We start from the raw sequence: 20,463 nt of genomic DNA, 5'->3' as shown, positions 1-20,463 counted from the left end.
TTCACAACTACTCAGCTCTGCTTTGTCGTATGAAAATATGATACCTTCCAGGTAAGGAGTCCTTGCTAGACTGTGGGCTGTAAAAAATATACAAACAAATAAGCCCAACTGCATTCCAATAAAACTTTTTTATGGGCACTAAAACTCAAATTTCATACAATTTTCATATTTCTCAAAATATTCTTCTTTTGGTTGTTTTCAATCACTTAAAATGTAAAAACTTCTTAGCTTGCAGGCCATACAAAAACAGGTAGTAGGTCAAATTGGGCCCAATGGCCATAGTTTGCTGACCCCTGGGTTAAGAGATGGGCTCTTAATCCAAGCCCGCCAGACCAATAAAAGTGGAACTCAGGCTCTTGGCTCAAAATATGAGGATACAGACATTATCTTCCCAATCCACATTGCTCTGGAAGTTTCTGGAAGCTATTCTGCCAATAGAGTAATGAGGATGAATATAGTAACTTCGTTCTAGGATGAAGCTCTCAAATGTAGGGAGATCAGAAATTCAGAAAGACATGTATAGTCAATGGCAAAACAAGCCCAACTGAATCAAGTTTTGCCCGAAGCTAATTCTATTTGTTGAAGCTTCAGTTACGTGAACTAACAAGTTCCCTTTATCATTTAAGCCAGACTGAGTTACTTTTCTGACACTGTGACTTAAACCATCCCTAACTAATATAGACTGCAATGTTGTAAGTAATAGGTCCCCAAACATGGAACTGACTGAAGGCAGTAGCTAAGGTCAAAGTCAGTGGGGACACCTCTAGTTAGCAAAACAGCTGGTTACCTCCATGGCCTGTTATATATTCTAAGGCCATCTTCCAGCCAAGGTTTTATCAAAAAGGAAAATGCAGGGTATTGGAGACTGTTTCTTGCATTGGTCTTAGTAAGGCCCATTAAGAAAGAAATTAACTTACTCTGAAACTGATTCATCTGATAGCAGAGAAGGGGAAAAAATGTAGATTTTTAAAAAAAATGTACTTTCTGCTTGCTGCCTGAAAACCAAGCTGATTAAGAATCCAGTGATCTGGAGCTTGCAGGACTAGAAAAGCAGAGTTCTCCACTCCAAGCTAATGTTAATATAAGCAGAAATGAGGAGGTGAGAGATTAGGCAGGACAGGCAAGCAGGCCCTGAAGCAGCCCAATCCACCTCCTTCTCAGATCCCTCCTTGTAAATATTCATCTTGATAGTAAAATGAATGTATTAGTTGGTCATCCAGAAAAACAGAAACAATAGGCTATTTCTCTCTATAGATATAGATTGGATACCAATGTTGGTATAGATACAAATACCAAGATATTTATTAGGGGAATTGGCTCCCACAATTATGGAAGCCAAGAAGTCCTGCCATCTGCAAGCTGGAGAACCAGGAAAGCCAGTGATGTGATTTGGTCTGAAGGCCTGAGAACCAGGGCAGCCGAAGTTGTCAGTCCTGGTCCAAGTCCACAGACCTGAGAAGGGGTCAAGAAGGGGAGGTGATGGTACAAGTCCCTGTCTGAGTCTGAAGGCTCAAGAATCGGAAGCGTGGATGTCAGAGGGCAGGAAAAGATGGATGTCCCAGTTCAAACGCAGACAGCAAAGTCACCCTTCCTTGTCCTTTTTGTTCTATTTGGGACCTCAGTGAATTGGATGATGACTGCCTGCATTGGTGAGGGCAGATCTTCTTTAGTCTTCTGATGCTAATCTCTTCTGCAACACCGCACAGACACACTCAGAAATGATGTTTATCAGCTATCTGGGTATCCCTTAGCTTAGTCCAGTTGACGCATAAAATCAACCATCACAATGAACAGTCTTGCTCTTTCTGAAGGTGCGATTGTATTCATCAGAGGCAGGGAGCTAAAGAGGCTGACCTTCGCACTTGTTTCACCAGCAGGGGGCAATGTGGAGTCAATACACTGGGGAGCCGGTGGGCGGTGGAAGGGATGACCACAGAGCTCCCAGTGCTGTGCTGGAAGAGACGTGGTAAAAACCCAGTTCTAGAAATAACTGTATCTGATGGATTTTCTGCTTATGATTAACCATCCAATGGAATGAACCAAAAGTAAGTAGATCAGATGCCTTCAAAAATTGGAACAGAGTTGCATTGCCTCTGAAACCCTAACGGTGGTTAAAACCAGCCTATGACCCCACACCAACAGTGGTTCTCAAACTCGGCTGTGCATTAACATCCCCTGGGGAGTTTTTAAATTACTGATGCCAGGCCCCACATCAGTCCAATTAAATTCATAACTTTGGAGGTGAGGCCCTGGCATTGGAATTTTTAAAACTCTCCTAAGTGATTCTAATGTGAATTCAAGGTTGAGAAGCCCTGTTCCACACGTAAGCCAATCAACAGACATCTCCAACAGGAAACAGACACCTCTATAAGCGGTATTCCTTCTTCAGAGGGTTGCCAGATACAGTTTAGGATACCCTGTTAAATTCGAGTTTCAGATAAAGAACAAATCATTTTTTGTACGAGTAGGTCCCAAATATTGCATGGGATGTACTTACACTAAAAAGTATCCATTCTGTATTTTTATTTGCTAACTCTGGCCACCCAGCCCCAAGCCTCATCTCAGATAGTCATGGAAAACATCCTCCCCAGAAACAGAGTGGAGAACAAAGATAACATGACCAAGGCTTTCAGCAACTTCCAGGTAAGGAGTCCTTGCTAGACTGTGGGCAGTGTTTGCTAGACTTTCACTAATATAAGTACTTAGCCCAAAACCCAGCACTTGGTAAGGCCTCAACAGATGTTAGCCATCATTCTGAGGAAAGCTTCATTTATAAAAATGAACTTGTGTGCATAAATATGCATTGCAGTGTCATCTTGGTATTCATTTCAGTAGAAAATTTTTCTCTCACATTTCAGTTACAATATGGTTCATAAAATAATAGTGTCTGTTTCAACTTTTCGGGAAAGTATCTCCAGGGAAACATCTGGTATGACTGTAGAAGTACTCGGTCCCTATCTTGTGGTTTCTGCCCCTTTTCATATTTCCCTACTCCTCCCCCAGAATTCCTGTCAATCTGTGATTCCGATTAGTGAAACAAAATAGAGTCGTCACAAGGAGAATGCTGGTTTACCTTTTATATAAGTGCTGCCAATATATTAAAAGGTGATGCTGAGCAAAACCATTAATAAGGATTTGTCATTTGATACATATGGCATAATGTCTGCTGAGAAAGGTAATCACACTGATTGATCCACACATTGAATGTGCGAAGAGTTGAAGGGAAAGGGGAAAGGGTGATAGACAATGTCATGAGATGTCAGAGAAAATACTAATTTCATAATGCAGCTGAACAATAGAAATCAATTTCAAAATGAAATGTGATGCATGAACTAAGATTAAAGTTAGTTAATGTGGCTGGGCATAGCAGATGGGACTCTTAGAAGAGGTGGCCTCCAGGGTGGCAGGGTCATTGCCCTGGCTCAGGCTCCTGCTCCCTCCTGGGCCCACCAAGGTCACTGGGTCCTCACAGCTTCCAGGTCCCTCAGGCATCCAGCTTCAGGTCGCTGATGTATTTCTGGACCCATTTCTTATTGGGGTCAGCACAGATCTGCCAGCCTCTCTTGGTTAGGAGGCCGTGGAGAAGGAAGGAAGAGTTAAGAACTGATGAATTCATCAGGGGAATCCTGTGGCCCCTGCGTCCTTCTCTGTCCCAGGTATCTCAGGGCCTGTCCTCTCGCCTGTAAAATTTCCCCTTAACTTCGGGGTTCATGGGCCTTCCCCAAGTGTCTCAGATGGGGTTCCTCAGGAAGCAAACTTCCTGTTGTCAAGTCTTCTCTCTTCCCTCTGCCCATGGGCAGGCCCTTCAGGACTCTGCAGGCCCCAGGCCAGGTCAGAAAACACTGCAGGGGCCTGCCCTGGAGTCCTTCACCTTGATGGGCCTTAGAGAGCTGAGTACTCTGAGGGGACCTCACCCCAGACCTCCCAGCCTCCCTCCCGAGGGGTGGGCAGGAGCACTGGCACTTACATGACACCTGGCTTGGGGCACTGGGGGCTGGTTTCAGAATAGTCAACTATGAACTTTTGCAGAATCTCCCCGGAGATATAGACGAAGCTTCAGAAATCTTTGTTGGTACCAACTGCAAAAGACAAGACAGAAAGATCCCAAGTCATTGTTCACAAGGCAAGCCAGATGCTCCTGGTCCCTTTCCTTGGGACTCATGAAGAACCGGGAGACATCACTGCCGAGCAGTGGGGATGTGGAGACAAAGAGATCCAGAAGGAAGCCGGCATTTCTTCTTTTCCCTGACATTTTAATTTCTGCATCTTTCTCTCTTTTGGTGTTTCTCATTCTCTGTCTGTCTTCGTTCTGGGTCTCTATGTCTCTTTACTGGAAATTTAGTTTTCTGAACAAACTATTTCTCATCCCATCTCTCCTTGGGGAGTTCCATCTGAATTCATAAGGACAGCCAAGGCCACACCACTGAGAACAAATTGGACCCACATCCTACCTCTTGTGAAAATCCCCGTGGGCCTCCATCTTCTCATCCGTAGAATGGGACTCACTCTCCCTCTGTCTCCTAGAGCAGGAGAGTAGAGTTGCTGAAACCTCTTAGGAAGACAAATCCTCCTCGGGAAATGGTCCCTGAAATCCCTCTGAAGTTCTCTACTTGGAGGTCTCAGGGATAGACTTGGGCAGTGGGGTCCAAGCCATGGCCAGACAGTGGGGGCACAAGAGCAAAAGACAAATTCACACAGGGCAGAGCAAGTCTTGGGGCAGAGGGACTCAGTGAAGAAAAGGACAGCAAGGGCAGCTGCAGAGGTCCCTAGGATGCTGGGCAGAGTGTGAGCTCACGTGGCGGCCGGATAGAACTGAACTCAGGACTTGTAGCTGCTGCCTCCTTCTGTGTTCTCAGCCATCTCTTCTCTTTACAGGCAGCCTTGGGGTATTAGAAAATACAAACTTGGGGAGACTGAGGGGGAATTTTGTTTCTTTTTTCATTTTTTTAACTTTTAAGTTCAGGGGTACATGTGCAGGCTTGTTACATAGGTAAACTCATGTCATGGGAGTTTGTTATACAGATCATTTTGTCACCTAGATATTAAGCCTAGTACCCATTAGTTTTTTTCCTGATCCTCTCTGAAGGGGAAAATTTTTAATCATGATATTGGTGTCATGCCGTGCATTGCACAAACCAGGACAGCTTCAGCTCACCACAAAGCTTCAGGCTATTCACAAGAATGCTTCAGTTGCTCCCTTGGTGGGGAAATGGTTTCCACAGTGAGAGGAGGTGAGATGCTGGCATCGCCCTGAGACTGGGTTAGCTGGTGCCTTCTCACAAGGGCAGATCTGTAGATAAAGCCTTTCTCCCATGGAGTGGAACCTTCTGATAGCCTCCCCAGCTGTTCCGACACCATAGATGTGCCATGGACAGTAATGCCAGAGAATCGTAAGAAGCACAGCCCAAGAGAAAACTATGCCCTGGATGGAGACAGCAGAACTGGGGAAGTGCTACAGGAGGGGCGAGGTTGAGGTTAGCCTTTCAGACACTGGCTCATTGAACCTCTACAATATGCCAGTCCCTGGGTTAGCTGGGTTAACTGGGGGCTAGTATGAATGATGAGCCTTAAAGAGTTGTTACCATTTGATCAGCAAGGTGCTCTGCCAGGGATCTATCCCATGGATATAAACATAAAGATGAACAAAGTGTCACAGCTTATCTGTATCAATTAAAAAATGATGTACAATTAAATAAATTATGGCATATTCACCTCTTGTAATAATAATTAGTCCTTAAAACTGAGAAAGTAAATAAATCCAAGCCAGGCCTGGTGGCTCATGCCCGTAATCCCAGCACTTGGAGAGGCCAAGGTCGGAGGACTGCTTGAGCCCAAGAGTGTGAGACCAACCTGGGCAACATAGTGAGACCCTGTCTCTACAATTTTTTTTTTTTTTTAGACAGAGTCTCGCTCTGTCGCCAGGCTGGAGTGGTCCCTGCTCCAGGCTGGAGTGCAGTGGTGTGATCTCAGCTCACTGCAATCTCCGTCTCCCAGGTTTAAGTGATTCTCTTCCTTCAGCCGCCCAAGTAGCTGGGACTACAGGTGCATGCCACCACGCCCAGCTAATTTTTGTATTTTTAGTAGAGACAGGGTTTCACCATGTTGGCCAGGATGGTCTCGATCTCTTGACCTCGTGATCCACCCACCTCGGCCTCCCAAAGTGCTGGGGATTACAGGCATAAGCCACTGTGCCTAGCCCATATATATATATATATATATATATATTTTTTTTTAGTAGCCTGTAGTTCCAGCTACTTCAGATGCTGAGGCAGGAGGATTGCTTCAGCCCAGGAAGTCAAGCCTACAGTGAGCTGTGATCATGCCACTGCACTCCAGCCTGGGCAACAGAGCGAGACCTTGTCTCAAATAAATAAATAGATAAATAAGTAAATTTAAACAGGTGGTCCTCCCGAGTTTGTTTAACAGCTCAATTGTGTCATCAAGAACTCAGGCTTCTTAAAACATCTCCCCTTCCCCCACCATTTTGTTGGCTTTTCTTATTTGAGCTTGTCACCTCATGGCCACAAAATGGCTGCTGCTTTCTCAGTCATCACATCTTCACAATATCTCATCCACAAGCATACGAGGGGGTCTCGTAGGAGTACAGGAAGAGCAATGTTACTAGTGTTTTTAGTTCAAATAGCTTTTTATATGATTTATCATGTGAACTAAAGATTACACCCAAAAGTAGTAAAAGCTAATTTTTGAAAACACATAAAATATAGAAAAGAATACAAACTCATTTAGGATCCCAAAGCAGGGTAGGTGGCAGGCAAACAGAGGTAAGGATGTGAGAGTTTTTCTCTACATTCCCTATTGTGGCATATATGCATTCTGATGCAAAATCTGGAAAAAAAATTTCATTGAAAGTAGGAAAAATTCTAGTACCCAAACCTAGCCACTTTTTTTTCTTTTTTTTTTTAACAGTTTGGTATATTTCTTTCCACTGCTGTTTTTTTCTAGGCTTATGATAGGTGTGGGCCACATCCTGGGCCATGCACACATCCTCGCAAACATAGAGGTGGCCCCGCTTCTTGTGGAGTACATGGAGCACCTCGCTGGCCAGCTGCTGCTGCAAGGTGTCCTGCATATAGACCTAAAAACCAGAGGAAACGGTGGGTCTAGTCCCCGGCCACTGGGGACAAGGCTTGCAGGCAGGCCTTCTGGCCTCAGGGAGGTGGGGAGAGGGCACTAAGGGCTGTGGAGTGAGTCCCCTCCCCGCCAGGACCTTGCACAGGGCCAGGCTCAGGGTGAGGAGGAGCACAGATGCCTTGGGGGATGACCTGGAAGTAGAGAGATAAATGCTGGACACAGTCCTGTCCTCGAGGGGCTGACCATCCAGTGGGGATCCCAGACTGCCGAGACCAGCTCGGTCGGGGAGACCCTAACCCAGCGGCGCTAGAGGAATTAAAGACACACATACAGAAATATAGAGGTGTGAAGTGGGAAATCAGGAGTCTCATAGCCTTCAGAGCTGAGAGCCCCAAACAGAGATTTACCCATGTATTTATTAACAGCAAACCAGTCATTAGCATTGTTTCTATAAATATTAAATTAACTAAAAGTATCTCTTATGGGAAACGAAGGGATGGGCTGAATTAAAGGAATAGGTTGGGCTAGTTAACTGCAGCAGGAGCATGTCCTTAAGGCACAGATCGCTCACGCTATTGTTTGTGGCTTAAGAATGCCTTCTAGTGGTTTTCTGCCCTGGGCGGGCCAGGTGTTCCTTGCCCTCATTCCAGTAAACCCACAACCTTCCAGCGTGGGCGTTAGGGCCATTATGAACATGTCACAGTGCTGCAGAGATTTTGTAGTTTTGGGGCCAGTTTATAGCCAGATTTTGGGGGCCTGCTCCCAACACCAGACTGTCTCTGAATTTGCTTCAAAGAGGCATCAATGAAGCTAGTCCCCCTGCCCAGGGCTCTGCCTACACCTCAGAAAAGGGAGCCTCTCAATGCAGACTGTCCATTAGGTCCCGGCAGGGTACGGATCCCCAGCTCCCCAGTTAGAAGGTCCAGGAGTCAGTTGGGGACTCTCTGCTCCTGCTGCACACAGGATGCCCAGTGGCCCCAGCACTGGGCACAGAGCACTGGGCCTGAGAGGTGTCCTGATGCGACAAATGTGTGAGGGCCGAGAGTCTATTCGGACACCCCAGGCTCAGGGGACAATGCGGCCCTGGGGGCAGATGAGCCCGTCTGAGGGCCGTGGTGGAAGCATCGGCCGCCCTCCAGCCTTGCTGAGTTTGAGCGTAGCCAGCCTGGACCACCTTTCACCGGGCAGTCACGTGTCCCAGGGGGCCTGCTGCAGACCTTCAGTAGGCTGGGCTCTGGGGTTAACCCGCGTGTGACCTGGATTAGTCCTGAACCTCTCCAGGCCTGTCGCTTCTCTTGGAAGAGAGGGCGTAACCCTCTTCACAGCATCACCCTGATGGTTGTGAATTACCCGCATTTCAGAGCTCAGAAGCTAAAGGCTCAGGAAGGTGAGGGGCCTGTGGGGACCCAGGGCTCACCCTGGAGCCTGTGTGTGTAACGCTTCACCTGCTTTGAGGCTGCATTTACTTTGGGCTTGCCAGGCAGGCGGGAATAGGCTGTGTGCACCGCATGCAGCACGCCTTCTGGGCAATCTCCAGCATCTCCTCCCAGCAGAGGTGGTCCTCATCTGGGCAGCGGCACCCCAAACACCAGGGTCATGCGGCCTCCCCGCACTCCAGGAGTCCCGGGCTGTTGTTACCATGTCGGCCACCAGAGGGCGCCACGGCTCCAAGCCCGACTGGAATTCTCACTTCACTCCCACAAGTATCCTAGCTAGTTAATAGCATTATCCCCACTTTACAGATGAGGAAACTGAGGCCCAGGGCATTCCGATCACTCATCCATAGCCACACAACTGAAAGTGCTGATGCAGGATTCCCTCAGTCCACTGAAGGTCAAAAGCAGGGACTTTCCCGTTCCCTCCGCTCCCGGGAGAGGGAGCCCCGGTTGGCCGTTCTCACCCACAGAGGCCCGCACAGGGAGGCAAACTTGGGAGGTCTTCCCTCCAGAGAGGTCCAGGCACGGTTCGTGGGGCTGCGGTTCTGCTCCTAGGCAGGCACTGGCCGCTGGTGCCCCTCCCACCTGGGAAGCCTCCAGCCATACCCTTATGCGGGGAGTCATGGAGCCGCTGCTGCCAGAAACTGAGGAAGAGGGTGATGCCTGTGCCAGGCCCGACGAGGACGCAAGGATGGGAGGGGTCCTCGGGGAGGCGGAAGCCGCTGGCACTGAAGAGGACAGGAGAAGAGGGGGCCAGTCCTCAGACACCCCGGGCCCACGCACACACAGGATGGCTGGGGAGCTGGGCCTGTGGGAGGCGGTCGTGAGGGGGTGGAGAGGACAAGAAGCTCCTATTTGATTTCCCACGTCCTGCAGGCTGCTTCGCTTCTGTCCAGCCACCAGCACCTCCCCCAGGTCCTTCTGAAAAAGGGCCAAGCTCACGGGACTCTGGGCTCTTCCTGCACTGCTGTCATCGCTGTCCCTGCTAGAGACAGCCGCACCAATGTGACCCCAGTGTCTTCTTTATGGGCCAAGGAACCTTGAGCGGCACCTAAACCCCAGATCCCTCGCTTTCCTCCCGTAACTCCCAGGGGTCGGCGATCCCACAGGGGACAGAGTGGAAGGGGTGCTTACTTTCGTATGAAGGAGGGCACTGGGTCTTGAGGCTTCAGGTTGTTGAGCCATGTGCTGCAGACGCCGTGGTGCAGGGGACCCTGGCCATCTGCAACGATAACACAAAGTGACCAACGTCCCCCCACTGCCCATGCGCAAACTGTACCAGCTGCCCCGCCCACACCACGGCCTCCTTGACGCCCCCACTCAGGCACTCTCAGGACTCAATGAGCAGCTGTTTGTCCTCCTGGTTCTGAGATCCACCCTCTGTGAGCGCAGAGCTGAGGAAGGTTGAAAGGGACTTAAGCTCCAAGTTGCTCCTTCTACCAATGCAGAAACTGAGTCCCGGAGAGGAAAAGTGACTTGGACAAGGTCACTCAGGTCGTGGTGGAATCAAGACAGCTCAGCTTCCCTGACTACTACTCCAGTGCTCCTTCCAAAGAGTTTCTCCAGGAACACCCGCAGCTCACCACTGAGCTCCACTGACAGCAGCATGAAGTGGCCCCTCAGGCTGGCTACTGCTGTGCGTGCTAATGAGTGTGTCCCTTGCTGGTAGCAACCCTGGGTGGTGGATGAGCTCCACGCATTTCAGCCTGCTCTGGCACCTCGCTTTCCTCCTCAGTGGGCCCTCCTGGGCTTGTAGAAACCCAGGAGGTCTCTCTGGGTGGCGTTCCCTTTACAATGGCCCAGCACTTCAATGAGGCCTCCTAGTTTTCCTCGGGATCCCCCTAGTTTTCCTCGGGATTGAATCTTGCTCTCACAGGACATGTCTGCCTCTCCTCTCCTGGGCCGGGTGGGTGTCCTCTAGCAGGGCAAACAGTCTCTGTGCTTCCTAGAGGACAGAGGGCTCAGAAGTGTGGGCAGCTCCCAACCCAGGCAACACTCAGTTACAGAGGGCAGGGCAGCGGGCAGAGGCCAGTGGTGGAGCTGAGACCACCTGGATGAGATGTTGGCCTCCCTCTCTATGGCAGCGTCACCCCCTCTTCGCTGCCCTCAGTGACGCTGACCTTTCCTTCTTGGCTTCTGAACAATGGGAATCATCTAATTATTTCTATGCCCATCTCTCCACTGCTGCCTCTAGATGCTCCCTGAGGGCAGGGCTGATGTCTGCTGTATTTCCACACCCACCCCAGTGCCGGGCACGTGGAGGTGTGAAATAAACCATCACTGAATGAGCTCAGTGAGTGAGTGAACAATCAATGCAGAATCTCCCCTGCATTCAGGCTGCACGACCAGGAAGACTAAGAACCACTGGCCTCCCACCAAGCATTGGGTGCTCTCCACGTCTGATCTCATTAAATTGTCCCAAGAGTAGTGGGACAGTGGAGTGGTGGAGGACTTGGACTCAGCAGTTAGACTATCCAGGTCCGAATCTCAGCTCTCCACTTACTAACAGTGTGACTTTCTGTGCCACCTGTAAAATACACACAGTACCTGCCCTACATGGTAACTGATCATATACATACGGAAGGCTTGGTTTAGTGCCTGGTTCCTAGAGATCTCTCCCACACGCCTCCTATTACCGTTAACAACTCTGGGCTGTGGGTGTTCCCTCCCTCCTTGAACTGATGAGGGAGCTGAATCCGAGTTGATGAACAGATGCCCAATAACGGGCGGAGCACGGCTGTTCCAGAGCCTCTGCCCCCAGCTCACCTCGGGTGTGGTAGGTGACCACAGCCACAGTCAGGTGGATCTTCATGGGCGTGTGATCCTGGGAGGAGCTGATGGAATAGAACCCGGGCTTCAGAATGGGGAGCTGGGAGAGCAGGAAGCCAACAACACCCGCAGGGACAGGAACTCCTCCAGCACCTCCAGGAACGTGAGGCTGTTGGTGAACTTCCACTTGCTGTACTCTGAGGGCAAGTGGAGGATGATGTGAGTGACTAAAGGTGCCTGCCCCACTTTGGGGGAAAAGGCTGTGACAACCCAGTATTCATTCATTCTTTCACTCACTCACTCAACAAACAAGTCCATGTGCCAGGCACTGTCCATGGTACTGAGACTACCAAAGTTGAGATGAAATAAGTGCTTGTCCTGGAGGAACTCAGTCCAGTACATTTATCTAACTTGTGTTACCTCCACTGTCAGGAACTCATGGGCAGGGGTCAAATCTTTGTTGCAATTTAATTTGGGGCAAGGCTTTGGAACCAATCAGACCTGGGTTGAAATCTTTGCTGGATGTCCTCACTAGCCGCAGAATCTCATCCCAATTACTTAACCTTTATGAAACAAGGATAGTATTGCCTACCTCGTGAGGATGTTTTGGGAATTAAATGAGAAAGCATGTGCCAAATTAGTACATTGCAGCCACAAAATAATGGCGGTGGAGGTAGTTGGAATCAAGATAATTAGCTATAATGATGACGATAATGATGACAACCAGTGCCTTTTGCAAAGACTTGGAACCAGACAGTTGCAGGTGAGTTAATGCATTCTTTCATTAACTTATTAATTCAACTATCTGTCACTCTGTCCTTTATGCCCATTTATCCATTCATCCACACCATCCATCCTCCAATACATCTTAAGTGACAAGTTTATTCCAGTTTTGGGGAAAGCAAAGACAGATAAGGACGGCTCCCCTTTCTAGCTAATGTCCAAGGCAGTGCACTCTGGTTGTACCCTGCAGACACTGGAAAAACTCAGTTCACTCAACACAACTGTGTCTTAGACATGGGCCAGCGGACGATGTCTGGCTTCCCACCAGCTTTGACAAGTCTTGCTTTGGGAACCTGGTGTGGATCCCTCTTGGAAGTTAAAGACCAGCTCTGAGCTCCAGCTCCCCGCATGCTGGGACCCCCCACATACCCCCACTTCCCACCAGCCCTGATCTTCACCTGACACAAGGCCTCCAGCCTCTGTCTCTCAGGCTTTTCTGTGGCCACCCGGGCCAGCTTTTGGAGCAGCAGCTGGGTTGGGGGGGTGGTGATGTCCAGGAAGTAGGTGAGGGCCTGGCTGAGTGAGCAGGGGGCAGCCTCTTGTCACTGACCCAGTAGCTGCCTGGATGGGGAAGGAAGGTGTCAGGATGGAAAAGAGGCCCCATTCAGGATTCTCAGTAGGTAGCGAGGCCCCTAGGCAGACACCCCCTATTCTCCAGCTTCAGGGGAAAGGAGGCTCTAAAGACCTGGCTCTAAGAGCAAAAGGCAGGAAGAACGTGGCACATGGAGAAAGGACTGCCAGGGAAGGCTGATCACCAGCCCCCCAAGGGGCACTAAGTTGGCGTGGTCCTGATGAACTAACCATGTCCTTCTCTGGCCCAGACCTGAACTTTAGCAAGACACTCACTGGTGATCTACAGACTCACAGTGACTAAATCCACCAAAGACTAATGGATACCTCACAGGCCAGTTGTTCACTTAGAGAAAAGCCCATGACTACAGTCCCCTGGGTGCTGTACCAAGAGGTGCTGGGTGAGCAGAAGATGAGCCCAAAGGGAAGTCCCAGGGGGCAGCATGCAGGGCAGTCACAGCACAGACCCGGGGGCCAGAAGACACGGGTTCAAACCCTGGCTCCCCACTTTCGAGGTGACTGAAGCCTCTGGGCCTTGGGTTCCCTCCCTGTGAAACAGATCTGATACCACAACCTATCTTGCTGGGTTGGCATGAGCGCTGAATGAAATTGTGCTGTAATAGTTGGTGCTGTGCCTGGTACACAGATGCTTTGTAAATACTGGGTAAAAATATGAGCATGACATTATCTCCTCTGGAACAGAGTCCTGATGAACCACATGCATCACCCTACAGTCACAAGGGCAACTGTCTCGTCGTCCCCATGTCTCAGGTTCTCTCACTTTCTCGTGGACAGTGGGGGACACTGCCAGGCTCTGTTTCTCTGATCCCACTTTCTTTTTTATTTTTTTGAGACAGAGTCTCTGTCGCCCAGGCTGGAGTGCAGTGGTGCAATCTCAGCTCACTGCAACCTCCGCCTCCTGGCTTCAAGCGATTCTCATGCCTCAGCCTCCCGAGGGGCTGTGATTACAGGTGTGCACCACCATGCCTGACTAATTTATTTTGTATTTTTAGTAGAGACAGGGTTTTGCCATATTGGCCAGGCTTGTCTTGAACTCCTGACCTCAAGTGATCCACCTGCCTCAACTTCCCAAAAGTGCTGGGATTACAGGCATGAGCCACCACACCCAGCTTATCCCACTTTCTGACTTTGGCCACTGTATTTAAGGGGATACACTGGCGGTGTCGTTATCACTGGGGAAACTAAGGCCAAGGAGCCATGCCTTATGGGCTGGGACTGTTTCCACAGTGGCTTTCACACAAGCTTTGGTGGCCCACCTTCTCAGCACGAAGGACAGGGATGGCTGTTGCTGGCAAGCCCAGGCCTGGGCCCAGCCCCTCAGCCAGGTAGGGTGGCCGGATGATGCCAGGCAGCACTGGCTCCCCGGCCCAGGGCTCACTGCTCTTGTCCATGGCCTCCAGGCGCACTGTCTGGTGGGGCGTGGGGCCTTCCACCACACACTCCAGGATGCCTTGGACCAGGGCCACCTGGTTGCCTGGGCAAACCCCAAGGTGCTCACCCAGCCGTAGTTCAGGCCTTGGCCATCCCCACAAGAAAGTTCCACCAGGAGAAGGAAAAAGAAGCCTCAGGTAGGCTGGGTGCCATGGCTCACACCTGTAATCCCAGCACTTTGGGAGGCCGAGGTGGACAGATCGCCTGAGGTCAGAAGTTCAAGACCAGCCTGGTCAACATGGTGAAACCCCTTCTGTAATAAAAATACAAAAATTAGCTGGGCGTGGAGGCGGGCGCCTGAAATCGCAGCTACTCGGGAAGCTGAGGCAGGAGAATGGCTTGAGCCCGGGAGGTGGAGGTTGCAGTGAGTCGAGATCGCACCACTGCACTCCAGCCTGGGTGACTGAGTGAGACTCTGTGTCCAAAAAAAAAAAGAAGCAGCAGCAGCAGCCTCAGGTGACTGCAGGATTTCCTCCAGGGCTCCCCGATGGGCAGGCCAGATTCCCCAGGAAATGTGCCCTCCTTTCACTTTCCTGGCTGGTTCCACAAGCCTGGGCCCCTACCCTGAACATGGGATGAGGCATCCCCACAGCCAGGGGTGCTTGAGAAGGCCCTGGGGGCTTCCCTCTGGGGAGGAGGGGGGCCCACCCATTCCCAGCAGCCCTTGGAGCCCCCTGAGCACTTGGCCACAGCCTCTGCCTAAAGAAAGCATCTGCCTTGGAGATACATGGATATCAGAAGAAACCTTTCCTTGTTGCCAGGACAGACCCTGTTCTTATTAGAACCAAGGCCAGTTTTCCTAATGCATGTGAGGAGGACAGCACAGATCAATGAAACCTGCAGATAATCCACAAGGCTCTTTCCCAGAGCTGGGAAATTTCCTTCCCTGCCAACACTTTTCCTGAAAGTTCTTAAGAATGAGTCAAATAGTTTAAGTCTCTCTTGCACTCTCCTTTTAGTGAAAGAATTCAGTGAGGAAGGAGAGGAAGTGGAGCAGATACTTAGAGTCCAAGCTGGAAAAGTGGCCCGTTGTTAACCAAGAGTAGACGTAAAAGCACAGGTGGCCACAGGTTACCAGGTGGGCCAGTCCTACCGACAGTGTGGTTGCTAATGCCAGCAGATGCTCCTCTCCTCTCCCTTCAAAGACTGACTTCTGGTCTTTCATTTGTTAAAATAAAATCGACAGAGCCATCACCCAAGAAGCCCTGCACTTTCCCTTACCTGGATGTTGGACTCTGTAGATTCTGCCGAGATTTAAGCCTCATGGTGAACATGTTCTTGGCATGCATGCTGCTGAGGGCTGTGGAGGACACAGAGATGGTGAAACGGCAAAGTGGCTCTTGAGCGTGGGTGGCGGAAGCCCCCACATGTCTGAGTCAGTGACACCTGGACACCACCCTTGGGGCATCCTGCTGAGGTGGCTGTTGGGGTTTTCTTTCCTTTCCTCCACTGTTTCTGAATCACAAATAAAGGTCCTTGGTCTCATACAGGGTGGCTGGGTTGCTTCTAGGTGTTGGAAAATTCAATTTAGGAACCTAAAAATGGAAAGTCCCAGGACATCTCCATGGCTTGGGATCCACAGGAGAGCATCGTTGACGTTGGGGATATCTTAAACATGTAGAAACCTGCAGGACTACCTTAGACAGGGCACAGGGCACAGCACCCCAGGGTGCAGAGTGGAGAGTTCACCACTACAGCCTGGAATCGCCGCTGTGACGCCTTCTTCACGACCCTTGGCTGCCTTCACAGCTGGAAGGCTGGAGATCAGATCCCAACATGGCCACAGGCTAGCAACGTGCTTCACCTCCCTGAACTGCAATTTCTCCATCTGTGCCTTTCTCCCAGGAGGAGTGCCCAGGCTCTTGGACACTCCTCTCCTTGACGTGAGTGTCAAGGAAACCTAGAGGTCTCCTTGACCATGGACTCAGGGCTCAAACCCCAACACAAATAAGCCCCATGTGCTGCAGAGAAGCAGGTCCCTTTGCTGAGGTCCAAAGGCTGTGAGTCCTGCATGAGCCTGAAGTGGTGCAGGTGCCTGGTCACACTGGAGGTGTAGAGCTTGGGGATCTGAATATGCTGTTTGCCTCGGACATAAAACGTCTTACAGGCTGCCTGGAAGAAGGTGGAGCAGACAGGAGTTAATGGTTCCCTAAATGACCGGGGCCAACCGTGTCGCTAAAGAGCTATGGAGATACTGAGTGGATCCAAAGTGGATCTGCCACTGTGTGATGCCTGTCCCCAGGCTCTCTATGGCTGTGAGACTGAAACAGACACAGTAGTTAAGAGGTGACCTAGGTAGTCAGTTGGGGAAAGACTTTAACCAGAAGCTCCCTAAGGGCAGGGGTGTACCTGTGCCACCTTCTCCCCCAGAGTTTTGTGCACAGGGTGGAGCCCTTCTGGGGGACTGAGGGAGAGCAGCAGTGACCTGCGCCCTCAGGTCAGTGGCCCTGGCCCATGTCTGGGACCACATCTACAGGACCGGGGCAGAGGTCATGCCACCCAGGAGGCCCAGCACAGATGTCCTAGACATGAATGCACCCTGTCATGTCCATGCTGTGGAGCAGCTCTGGCTGGGAACCGACCTTGAAGGTTTGCATGGCCCAGCTGCAGAAGGTGTCCTCCTGCCCACTGAGCTCATCCTCTTCCCCCATCGGGGTGAGCTGAGAGGCCCCCAGGTGGGACAGCTTCTGGTTGAGGTCATGAGCAAAGGTTCAAAACTGAGGGTACTTGCTGGAGCTGAAGCCAAACACAGCATACCTGCCCGAGGAAACACACAGAGACTCATGTCCTATGTAAGCAGCACCTGGCACCCAGCACCCAGCACCAACAGCCTGGAGGGCCAGCCCCAGACTCTTCCTCTCCAGCTGGAGCATGGAGCTGGACCTCCTTCTGGTCCTCTCCATCCCCCAGCCTTGTCACCAACTCCTATGACCACTCCATGCTTGGCCTGCAAACCTGTGAGAGGGACTGGGTTTCCGTGGCTTGACCCTCGACACACTCCGAGGGCAAACCTCTGACCCAGGCTCCCTCTGTGCCTGGTCAGCTCTGAGACGACCCCGTATGAACACCCAGTTCCATCCCCTGAACCGAGACTTTGGATACACAGGGAAGGGCTAGGAGGTGTAGGAGGAGGGAAAAAGCTTTACCTGAATTTGTTGGTGAGCTCTTTCAGGGTGAAGAGGGATTTCTTCAGTTTCTAGATAGAGAGGGAACGACAGAGTTCTCAGGACAGGATGAAAAAACAAAACAACAACCAAAAAAACACTGTTTTTTCCTTTCTTCTGGAAAACTGGCCACAGCTGGCAGGAGATGGCTCCCGGCCCACAGTGGAAGTTGGTTTACATATGGGGCCACCTGGCCAAGGACCTGGTTTTCAGCTGACAAGTTTAGCTTGTCTCTCACCCCAGCTAAACTGTACCAACTCATGTGGGCCCTGCCCCTTCATGGGGGACCTGGAACAGCCTGGGCCCCCTCCCATCCAGCCCTGGCAGAGGGGGCCTGCCTTATAGCAGGGCATCTCCAGAGGGCCTCCTAATAGGCGGTGATTCTGTCTTCTTGTTTGGAACCTGGTAGAAGCAACAATTGGCCCTGTAGTCTCTGCAATAAGGCTGGCTTTCCAGGAACCCAAGATGATTCCAGGAGGTATGTGACCCAGCAGAACTAGCGTCAAATCCCATGGTGATTATTTACTCCCTTTTCATAATTTATTTTTTAGTTATTCCCCTTCAATTACATTTTCATTCTTCTGAGCACTGGAGAGACAGTCTCGAGTTGGTGCTAATAGACCTTTAATACCTCTCTCATTGCCTAGTACTCTTTTTAAAAAACAAAGATAGAGCAGGCCTTGGTCAGGGAATAGTATCTAGCTAAAATTCATTAACTTTATGTTGTTTTCATTGAAAACAACAGCCTGCACCAACAGCACCAACAGCCTGGTTTTGCTGCTTCCATTTGTGACAGTGATACAAGTTTCCTTTAAATATGAATTTTTAAATACAAACAAGTAGGCCATTCACAGAAATATATTAAATATGTCATAGGAAAGGTGGCACTCCCATATGGCAATAATTATGACAGAGGCCGGCAAATGACCTGAGTGACCCGGAGTGACCTGAGCACTGACTCCCAAATGCCCTCCGTAGGACCTGCTGCATCCCCTAGACCCTTTCCTGGGTCCTCCTGCGCCCTAACACTCCCTAGACCATCCAGACCTCAGGCCACCCACCTCTCCATTACCAGAGCAGTCTCCGTTCCCAAATGTGCTGGTCACCACCAAGAGCAGCTGCTCCTCCTCCAGGCAGCTCAGCCCGTACTTGTCCATGCAGAGAACCTGGACGGCACCCAGGTGGACATAAGCCCTCAGCTCCCAGTAGACACTCTGGGCTTCCTCCCACACCTCCCCCAGCCTGGGGCTGCTGTGCTCATCTGTCTCTTCCAGTGCCCAGCACAGGCGTGGCATGGAGGAAGTGAATGAACCAATTTGAACACATTGTCGTCGATTCTCCTTTCCCACTCACACCTGGCAGCTAACCCATCGGCAAGCCCTGAAGGCTCTGCCTCCAAAATCCTGCCTATCCCATGTCCAAACGCCTCTCACCACGTCCACTGCTGTTTGCAATTCTGTGTGTGTGGAAATATTTCCACAAAACTGGAATGAGCAGGTCACAGCTGTGCCTGGAGGGAACGGCCGGGGAAATGTACCCTCGCCTTGCTGTTCTATCCAGGCCCACCCAGATGAGGATGGGGGACCTGCCACCACTCTCCTGGCAGTTCCGGACTCCTGGGAGCTGGCAGGTGAGGACACAAGAGGTGTTTTCAGTGACCTGGCTGACCTGGTCATCCGTCAGTCCCACCTTAGCCTAGGCCTCTACGTGGCACAGATCACAGTTCATCCCATCGTGGCATTATGCTGGCCTGTGCCCTGTCCTCAGAGTCACATCCATCTCCCAGAAGCCGTGCGACCCTGGAAAACCCATCAACCTGTCTAACAGTCAGGTTCCTCCTCTGTGCATTAACAATGGCATTGACGCCTGCTTTGCAGGGCGCTGGGAGGGGAGGGTGGGGTGTGCATGCCGGAGAGCTCCCCAGGGGCAAGGCCTGGCTCTGAGCCACTCACTGTCAGATCCTCAGAGCCCGGGGCTGGCCCAGCACGTGGCCACCGTTCCCTAAGAGTTGGATTTGATCCATCAGTGCTGCAGGCAGGGGATAGAGCTTAGACAGACCTCCTGTGTCCTGTCTTCTTTATCTGCAGCTTACTCATCCTTGCCCCTTTCACATGCACCCTGCAGAGCAGGTGTTCACTGAGCTTGAACAAAATTCAGCAAGAGCAGCTGATGTATACTGAGGCCTAGATTCACTGTCAAAGTGTTTCTCAAACTGTGCTCTGTGGAACACCATGGAAAACTCATTTACTGTATAAGTTTGAAAATCCCAAGAGCCGGGCGTGGTGGCTCACGCCTGTAATCCCAGCACTTTGGGAGGCTGAGGCGGGCGGATCACGGGGTCAGGAGATGGAAACCATCCTGGCCAACATGATGAAACCCCATCTCTACTAAAAATACAAAAATTAGCCAGGCATGGTGGCAAGCACCTGTAGTCCCAGCTACTCGGGAGGCTGAGGCAGGAGAATTGCTTGAACCCGGGAGGCGGAGGTTGCAGTGAGCCGAGATCCTGCCACTGTACTCTAGCCTGGGCTAGAGCAAAAACTCTGTCTAAAAAAAAAAAAAGAAAAGAAAAGCCATGCACACAGGTCTATCCTTGTGTGCAAGCAATCAACTCTATCATTCAGCTCAGGTGTGTGTTTGGCTGGACCATCTGGAGGAAGCTGAGGAGATATAAGCTGAAGGCAGAGGGTGAGTCCGAGGTGGGATCTTGGGACAGGCATGAGAAGGTAAGCAAAAATGGGTGAAATCAAATACATTTCACCATATTAATATAATTATAGCCTTAATAACCTTAGATAACAGTTCACATTATTTAGTTAATAGGATTCTACCCACGTTAAATTTCTTAATTTTTTTATTTTATTTATTTTTATTATTATTATTATTATACTTTAGGCTCTATGGTACATGTGCGCAACGTGCAGGTAAGTTACATATGTATACATGTGCCATGCTGGTGCGCCGCACCCACCAACTCGTCATCTATTTTTTTAAGAGCTAAAATCTCACTCTGTCACCCAGGCTGGAGTGCAGTGGTGCAATCATGGATTACTGCTTCCTGGAACTCATGGGCTCCAGCAGTCCTCCTGCCTCAGCCTCCTAAGTGGGACTACAGGTACACACCATCATGCCTGGCGAATTTATTTGACTTTTCTCTAGAGACAGGGTCTACCTGTTTTCAAGGCTGGTCTCAGACT

At 50.5% G+C, this 20,463-nt stretch overlaps 1 long non-coding RNA gene and 1 pseudogene across 1 annotated transcript; both read right to left on the bottom strand.

The window, feature by feature from the left end:
- Positions 1–3,070: 3,070 nt before the first annotated feature.
- Positions 3,071–6,146, bottom strand: LOC134738710 (uncharacterized). The gene is made up of 3 exons (XR_010124646.1): positions 4,796–6,146; positions 4,452–4,520; positions 3,071–4,079 (listed from the first exon to the last, which is right to left on the bottom strand). It is a non-coding gene; the product is annotated as an uncharacterized LOC134738710 (long non-coding RNA).
- A 207-nt stretch (positions 6,147–6,353) lies between these two features.
- LOC129018312 (nitric oxide synthase, inducible-like) lies at positions 6,354–19,622 on the bottom strand (annotated as a pseudogene).
- Between the last annotated feature and the right edge of the window lie 841 nt (positions 19,623–20,463).

The sequence above is a fragment of the Pongo pygmaeus genome, chromosome 19, assembly GCF_028885625.2.
Source record: "Pongo pygmaeus isolate AG05252 chromosome 19, NHGRI_mPonPyg2-v2.0_pri, whole genome shotgun sequence".
In the NCBI taxonomy this organism is placed as follows: Eukaryota; Metazoa; Chordata; class Mammalia; order Primates; family Hominidae; genus Pongo; species Pongo pygmaeus.
Note: the sequence above shows the minus strand (reverse complement) of the source record. Positions and strands in the feature narration are given on the sequence as shown.